The sequence below is a fragment of the Triticum dicoccoides genome, chromosome 2B (genome assembly GCF_002162155.2).
Source record: "Triticum dicoccoides isolate Atlit2015 ecotype Zavitan chromosome 2B, WEW_v2.0, whole genome shotgun sequence".
Taxonomy (NCBI): domain Eukaryota; kingdom Viridiplantae; phylum Streptophyta; class Magnoliopsida; order Poales; family Poaceae; genus Triticum; species Triticum dicoccoides.
Window position 1 is genome coordinate 166,769,601 of NC_041383.1, and position 8,810 is coordinate 166,778,410.

The window sequence follows — 8,810 nt, forward strand, 5'->3', positions numbered from 1 at the left end:
CCTCCACTCCATTCGCTCCGCCAAAGCCGCCCTCCCTGTCGCACTGATACGTCGGTGCCGCGGTTCGTCGAGGGGACGCACGGTGATCCTCTCGCTCCCACAGTACACTCTCGTAGACTGTCGTCCTCTAGCCGCGCCGCCACCTCTGGCTACGTTCTTGTGGAGGCGCACGGCGGTCAGCACCGCCACCACTGGCGACGTTCGTGTGGAGACGCATGGCGGTTAGCTTCTCCCATGGTACGCGCATTCTAGACTGAGGCCCTGTTCATGTCGGTGTAGCGCTCAATGTTAGCTGATAGACGCTGTTAATCTCACTGTTTGCCGAAGTAGTTTACTATCAATATGCTCTGCTTAAGAAGCTTCCTTGCCCTATTCTGCACTCAATCTGCTTAGCTGAGATGGCATGCCAAGGTCAATTAGTTGCTAAAATATCCTGCCATATATTTATTGTGACGTAGATTGCCATGGTCTAGTAGCCAATCTATTAGGTGAAATAGCTCTACACCGTTTTATACTCGATCTTTGTTGCTGCGATGGCCTTCGATAGTTCGATGGTTGTGTGCTCGGCCTCATTGACTGCTGAAATAGCCTACCATAATTCAGCACTCAAATATGTTTGCTAAATTAGCTTTACATATATTTCGTTACTTAGATCTGCTCGTCCAAATATCTTGCCATAGATTTAGACATCGACCTAGGTATTTTTTTGCTGGACTTCATTTTTTTTAGAAAAGGAGGAAGACCCCCGGCCTCTTCATCTGGGCGATGCATACAACCACATTATTAATTATTCTCAAAATACCTTACAAAGAAATATATATTTTCCTGTAATATCTAGTAGAAGAACTAATTTGTATGTCTAACAGATGGACAGGACTTGGATAACTTCTGCCCGAAGATTCTCCGCTGCATATGTCGAGGGAGTTGAAAACTTCATGAACTTTATCATAGCTGAGTACGGTGGTCCGAAATCAGATGTGCTCTGCCCGTGTAGCAGTTGTATGAATTCAGTTACAAGACCCCGGTCAACTGTGCAAAATCATCTACACTTGTATGGGATGTCGTCACATATACTAGTTGAGTTCATCATGGTGAAGCTGTGAACGTCAATGTTATTGACTACGTGGAAGCAGCAGATCACCATCTTGATCTGCCTGATGCTCAGGTGGAAGAGGAGGAGGTGGTGGTGGTGGCGGAGCCAGTGAGTTTGACCAACATTGAAACAATGCTATGAAATGCTCGTGCATTCCGTGAACTTTCACCTGCAGAAGGAAAACGGTGGGCCCACATGTTGGAACAATGCAACGTTTCTGTCACCCCAGGAAATAAGTTGTCAATATTCTCAGCTATGGTCACCTTTCTTCAGGTGAAGACATCTGAGCGGATAACCAACAAATCATTCGATGCGATGTTTGCTGCTTTTCGCAAATCTTTCCCAGATGTGTCTGAGCTGCCACACACCTACAGTAAAATGAAGAATTTCCTTTGTGCAGTTGGAATTGGATATGATATGATCCATGTTTGTAAGAATAATTGTGTTCTGCTCCGGAAGGATTATGCCAACTTAAGTGAATGCACCAAGATTGCAGAGGTTGTTTCATGATGCTGAAACAAGTGAGGATGTACTATGGCATTCTAGGAACCAGGAGTACAGAGATCAGAATGTAATGAGCCATCCATCTCATGGTAGTGAGTGGAAAAGCTTCAATGATAAACAGAAAAACTTTGCTGCTGACCCGAGAAACATTAGACTTGGCTTAGCTTCAGATGGGTTTAACCCATTTGGCCACCAGAGCGCCACATATAGCATGTGGCTAGTGCTTGTTATCCCTTACAACATGCCTCCAAATGTCTGCACCAAAGAATTAAACTACATGATGGCCTTGCTCACCCCAGGTCCAAAAAGTCCTAGAAAGGATTTTGATTTTTTCATGGAGCCTCTTGTGGAGGAACTTCAACAGCTATGGAAGGGTGTTCTCACTTGAGACCTATATAGCATCCCACCAGCTGATTTCTTTCTGTGTGATGTTAGAATTTGGTGCATCCATGATTATCCGGCTTTGGGCACTATGTCAGGGCGAATGACACATGGTTACAATGCATGTGTTCGTTGTGACAGGAATACGCTGTCATATGCAATACTTAGCAAGATCTGTTACATTGGACACTGACGTTTCCTTGCCAAGGACAAGCCGCATCCTAGAAAATACTGAAGACATGTGTTCAATGCAAAGCATGAAAACTGTGATGCGCCAAAGAGGCTCACCGCCGATGAGTTGCAAGTGGAATTCGAGAAGGTCAGGCATATTACACCAGGAAACCATCCTGGTAATGGTAGCGGGAAAAGGAAGCATGGCAGGGCAGAAGAGAGATTATTGTCTACCCGCAGGTCCACTTTGTGGGACTTGGAATATTGGAAAGATTTGGATCTGCGGCATAATCTTCATGTGATGCACATCGAGAAAAATTTATGTGACAGCATTATTGGCACACTTCTTAATATTGAAGGCAAGACGAAAGATACCTTAAAATCTAGGATTGATTTGACACACCTGGGTATCATAAAGGATTTGCATGTGCAAGATGAAGGTAAACCACGGGATATGGCACCAGCTGTGTATGTCTTGGACAAGGTAAAAAGAAAAGAATTCTGTGAGGTCCTGTCACATGTGAGATTCCCACATGGATTTTCTTCCAACCCTGAAAGGAGGGTCAGTGCAGATGGAAACAAGGTACAAGGGTTGAAAACTCATGACTGCCATGTCCTACTTCAAAGGGTTTTACCTGTTATCCTTAAATGATTGGGCCGCCCTGACTTATACAAAGCAGTTGCAGAGTTGGGACAATTCTTCAGGGTACTCTGCAGTAGAAATATCAGGATATATGCTTTGGAGCATCTTAGAGACAAGACACCAACTATCCTATGCGACCTTGAGAAGATATATCCTCCAGCCTTCTTTGATGTGATGGTGCATTTGGTTGTTCATCTACCTGATGAGGCACTACTTAGAGGTCCAGTACAGTATGGCTGGATGTACCCTATTGAAAGGCGGCTAGGCACTTTCAGGGGCTATGTTAGGAACAGAGCTAGACCCGCGGGTTCCATTGCAGAGACCTACATTGCTACAGAAGCGTTGACATTCTGCTCAAAATACATTGAAATAGCTGATAAGCTTAGCAAAGAGGTGGGTGAAGACAATCACGGGCTCAATGTTTTTGATTATTCTGTTCGAGTTACAGGGAAGAGTCGACAAGAGGACAAACCTAAAGATTTGGACAAAATGGTTTGGTATGTGTTGAATAACTGTCCAGAGATACTACCTTATATCAAGTAAGTGTAGTACTACAGCTTATACATCATAATCTACTAAACTTGCAGCACATTCTTATATATTAGATGTTTGACGCGATCACAATGTTGTGCAGCATCTACAAAGAGGAGTTACTGCCGCAAAATCCAAGAAACATTGACAAACTGGTTATGGCAGGATTTGCGAAATGGTTCAAGAACCATGTAAGCTTTTGAAGTGCACTGTCAGTTTTTTTAATATATTGAGTACATTAGATGATCAGCTTGTCTATTTTCTAACCATAGGTTAAGAAGATGCGGCAGGATGGGCAGGCAATTGATGATGCCCTTTACTCACTAGCAATGGGTCCCGATACTCCGGTAAGACATTATGAATCTTGTGTTGTTGGAGATGTGCGCTACAACACCCTTGCATGAGACGAAGGCATGAAGACACAAAACAGTGCCATCATGAGCACGGATACGTATGGCAAAGAGACAACTAAAATGTATGCTAACATAACAGACATTATTCAGTTGTAGTATATCTCCAGTTTCAAGGATCATTTGTGTGTGGTTCTGTTGTGTTGTCGTTGGTATAACCTGTTTTCTAGGATCGCAAAACCCAGAGCTGATGATTATTTCAAACCCATCAATGTCAAGGCGGCGTACTAGACCAACGAGCCTTTTATTTTGGCAAATCAAGCAACACAGATATTTTTCTTGGAAGACACATTTGCATGTAGCGATGACTGGAGAGTAATTCAAAGGTTTGAGCAGAGGAATTCGTTTAATGAAGTTGCACAACAAGATGATGCTTACACTGCTCCTGATGTCCAAGATAACATAGAGGTTCCTAATATCTTTGAGAACCATCATGTCAATGACACCGGCGAAAATATTGCCTGTCGTGCTGTGGACATACAAGAGTTGATCAAGAAGAAGCCAACGTTTGAGGACGTTAAGGATGAAGAAGAAGATGACACCGTGGGGAATTACGATTCAGACCGATACACATGGCGAAGATGTTGACGCTGCTGCTGTGGATGATGATTACATTGCTTTTGTCGTATTTACCTGGCAGAAGACGTTTTTTATCTACTATGTGAAATTGTGTTTGCTATGACAACTGAAACCTCATGAACATGTTGTTTAGTATTTTGCTGTGAGAACATCACTTGTTATGTATGCTGATTTGTGTTTGGTGATTGTATGACAACTAAAACATGATGACATTGTTGTTTAGTTGTACTCACATTTGGTTGTGAAACTTGAATTTGATGACATAATTTGCTGTTGGACTGCAATTTGCTCGACTCTTCGAATGAGAACAAAGCTGACTCGACAGGGCCTCTGCTATTTATTTATTTATGAGCAAAAGGGGATACCCCATGATTTCCATTAATAGAAATCATTAGATGTTCACAACACTATGCCCAGCCTGCTACACAGGTTTCATTCATTACTAGTTTCAGCAAAGTGCTCATGTTGTAGGCACTGAATACATCACGAGTGCTACATGCACTACAAATAAAGAGACAATCATCCTACAGAGCACATCGATTTTTCCCATTATCTTCAGAAGCTCTTTCATCTCCTCATTGTTGTCAAGGTCGTTCAACAGCTGTTGCTTGTCCATGATCAGATGAACTACATCTTTAACCTTCTGCTCTGCATCTTCCTCTTCTGTCGTTCCTTCAGTTACTTGTCCAACACCCCAACCTGCTGGTATTGGGATTCCTCGGATAACCAAATAATCAGCGTAGTTGCATTCCCCCACATCAGCAACTTCCCAGAAATACAAATCACATGAATCTTCCCTTTTCTGCACGAATCAAATTGGAAGATCATCAACCAAACTATTAAAAAAATCAGCAACTGAAAGCAGCAGAACACCACTTAAACATATTATTACCCCATGATTCGGGCATTTGTAGAAGACTCGGCCACGGTTGAGGATTGTGGTTGAGATGCGACGGATGACTCTGCGTGATTTGCAGCAGTGGCACCACACCAACGACAGCGGGTTGCGATGAGCAATCGGCTGCCGTGCGCGTGCCGGTGAGGGTGTGATGAGACCCACATGCAATGGTACGGGTGGCGACTTGGCGCATATCTGGTTGTTGCCTGCTGAAGAGCAGGTGGACGAGCAGCCAGTGGACATGGTTGTTGCGACTAGAGCTTCTGATGCTTGGCAGAGTAAGTAGAGAAGAGGAGAAGTGAACGTTGGATATGTCAGTTTCATTACTTGTAGAGTAGCATAGCACCATATATAGTCATAGTCTAGGTTTGGATTCGAACCAGCTACAGGAGCACGTCTCTCTTTTTTTCTAAAACTCGGCAACGTCTCTTTACTGGTACACTAGCTTGTTCTGTACACCTTCCCAAGTCTTTAATTTTCTTTCCGCTTTTTTGCGAGGAAGGAAGGAGGACAAAATTGAGAGTTCCTAGGACTCGAACCCAAGACCTCTCGGTTGAAAACCAAGGGTGCTAGTCACTTATGTGGCGAACGTTCCCTGGGAGGAGGACGGCAGACGAACGCATTTTCCTCGCAGTTTTCTTCCTATATATATAAAAAGTATGCTACTTGGTGTCCGCTTAGTCAACAAACGATTGTGCCAACCTTGACCATTGGATTGACATTCAACGTCTGTCGCGTTTCTTCAGTCTCTTCTTCCTCGAGCCGCCAAAGCCAAACTAGTGTTGGCGGGACCGCCTGCTCCCGCCTCCCACGACTGGTTGTGATCTTCCCTGGCTCATGTTCGTTCCCGTCCGAGGCCTCACCATCGTCCTCTGCCTTGGTTCACTCGCCGCGGCGCCACCCTCCGATGTTGTCAACATGGTCAACAGCCGAGAGGAATAAGGAGATGATTGTACATGGTGAGGATGATAGTACGGACCATGCAGCGCGCATAGTAATTTTGTTTTTTCGGGACGGAGAAGGGTACAACTGGGTTGTGCGGGACCCGTGGTCCGTCTAGCCCAGGCTTTTATTTCATATGTTTAGCACATGACCAGCCCAGTTTGTATTTTCATTCTAAAAAATGGCTAGCCAGCTATTTTGTTTTTTGCAGAATAACCAACATAGGCCTACTTGCTTTTCTACGCCCTGTAGGCCGGAAATCTTTCAAGACGAGGAGGGATGCATTTTCCCCAGAAAATGGGCTATAAGTAATAAGAAATGGGCTATAAGTAATAATAAATGGGCTGTAAAATGAGAAAATACAGCAAACAGGCAATTAGTTCCAAAATACTGTTTTCTTTCGGATTTTGATACTTTAAATTTCATTGTTTTTGTGCGGGTAAAATTTCATTGAATTTAAATTAAGGTATATTTAGATTTAAAGTTAATTTGAATCTGGCTAGAAATTTCGGGCTGTATGCTGTTTGGGACAGATTTGGAGGCTGACTTGTTGGTCTACTAGGTTGACGTGTACTTTGGCTTTGTCAACTTAGTCCACAAACGATTCTAGCAGTAGTGACCATTGGATGTTAATCCAACGGCCGTGCTGCTTCTTCAATATGAACGATTCTAGCTCCAGTGACCGTACGATGTCCATCCAACGGCCGTAGTGCTTCTTCAACCTCTGGTCTTCTTGCACCAGCCGCCAAAGTAGCGCCGGTCGCGCCGCATGCTCCTACCTTCCGTGGTCGGCTGTGCTGCCGTGGAGGCCTCACCGCCCCCTACTATTCCCACCGCTGGCCAGGTCCTGCGGTGACGGCAGCCTCACATCGCAGCCAAACCAGTGAACCCTCGTACTCCTCTCCGTGCGGGCTTCCGCTGCCGCATCTTCCCCGACTCCGCGTCGTCCCCTCCTAGGCCTCGCCGTCGTCCATCGCCGTGGTGCTCTCGGTGCGGCCTGGTCAATGTGGTCAAGGAACGACTTCCATCGGACGTGGACTGTACGTGGAGAGGCTGACAGCTGGGTCCACGGCCGCAGCAAGGAAGTGCCTCCTTATTACGTAGAAAATAATGATTCCTCCACCTGACAGTTGGGACCCACCAGACAGGGCACTGCATTTTGCGAAAAAAATGTTTCCCTCTGACAGCTGGGACCCACCAGCTACATCTTCGCACGCAAGGAAGTGCGTCCGGGCAAAAAACGATTCACCCCCTGACTGTTGGGACCCACCAGCTACATCTTCACACGCAAGGAAGTGTGTCCTGGCAAAAAAATGATTCGCCCCCCTGACTGATCGGACCCACCAGCTACATCTTCGCATACAAGGAAGTGCGTCCGGGCAAAAAAACGATTTGCCCCCCTGACTGCTGGGACCCACCATCTACATCTACGCACGCAAGGAAGTGCGCCCGGGCAAAATAAATGATTCAACCCCCTGACTATTGGGACCCACCAGCTACATCTTCGCACGCAAGGAAGTGTGTCCAAAAAAAATGATTCGCCCCCTGACTGCTGGGACCCACCAGCTACATTTTTGCATGCAAGGAAGTGCCTGACAGTCGGGACCCACCTGGTCGAAGCGTACGTAGCGTTGTCATTCTAGTCGCGAACGTGTACGTACATACTAGTGGATGTAGAGGTGCGCATGTGTCGTAGTAGAGGCGCGCACGTGTCGTAGTAGAGGCGTGCACGTAGCATGAACACGTACTTACAGCGGCCAGGGTGCAAGAAAGAAAATACAGCCACGTATGTGTACATACAGGCAGGGTCTCGAACGCCTACTCGCGCATATATACATACGGCCAGGGCTCGTGTACATTGGTTGGGTTGGAACGAAGAAACAGCGTCGTCGTCGTGTTCATGGGGAGCCAACCTGCTAGGTCGGAATGGAATGCGTGGTCGTGTTCATCGAGAGGGCTTGGACGGAACAGGCGATGGAAACGAGGCCTGGCATACCGCAGAACGGAGGAAACGCCCTTGTGTTCGACCGGCCATGTTCGAAACGGGATCATGTCCATCGGGAGGGGTCTGGTGTACCGCAAAACGGAGGAAACGGACCTCCTACGGTCAAAACGGGGGTCCTGTTGATCAGGAGAGGTGTGGAGTACCGCAAAACGGACGAAACGGACCTCCTACGGTCGAAACAGGGGTCCTGTTGATTGGGAGGGGTGTGGCGTACCGCAAAACAGACAAAACAGACTTGTGTTGGAGTGCTACGGTCGAAACGGGGGTCCTGTTCATTGGGAGGGGTGTGGCGTACCACAAAACGGGACTCCACGGGATACTTTTCATCTCCACCATTGACCTCCTCCAGCCTCCACGGGCTACTGTTCATCCACCATCGACCTCCTCCAACCTCCACCTGCGACTGTTCATCCATGGGCTCCTGTTCATCCAGCCTCCACCATGCGCTACTCCACCGGCTACTGTTCAACCACCCCTCTCCACGGGCTCCTGTTCAACCACCCCTCCACGGGCTACTGTTCATCCACCCCTCCACCGTCTACTGTTCATGCAGCCCTCCACGGGGTCGTCCTGTTCATCCAGCCCTCCATGGGGTCCTGTTCATCCAGCCCCAACCGCCTCGATCGATTGGGGTCTTGTTCATCCAGAGGCAA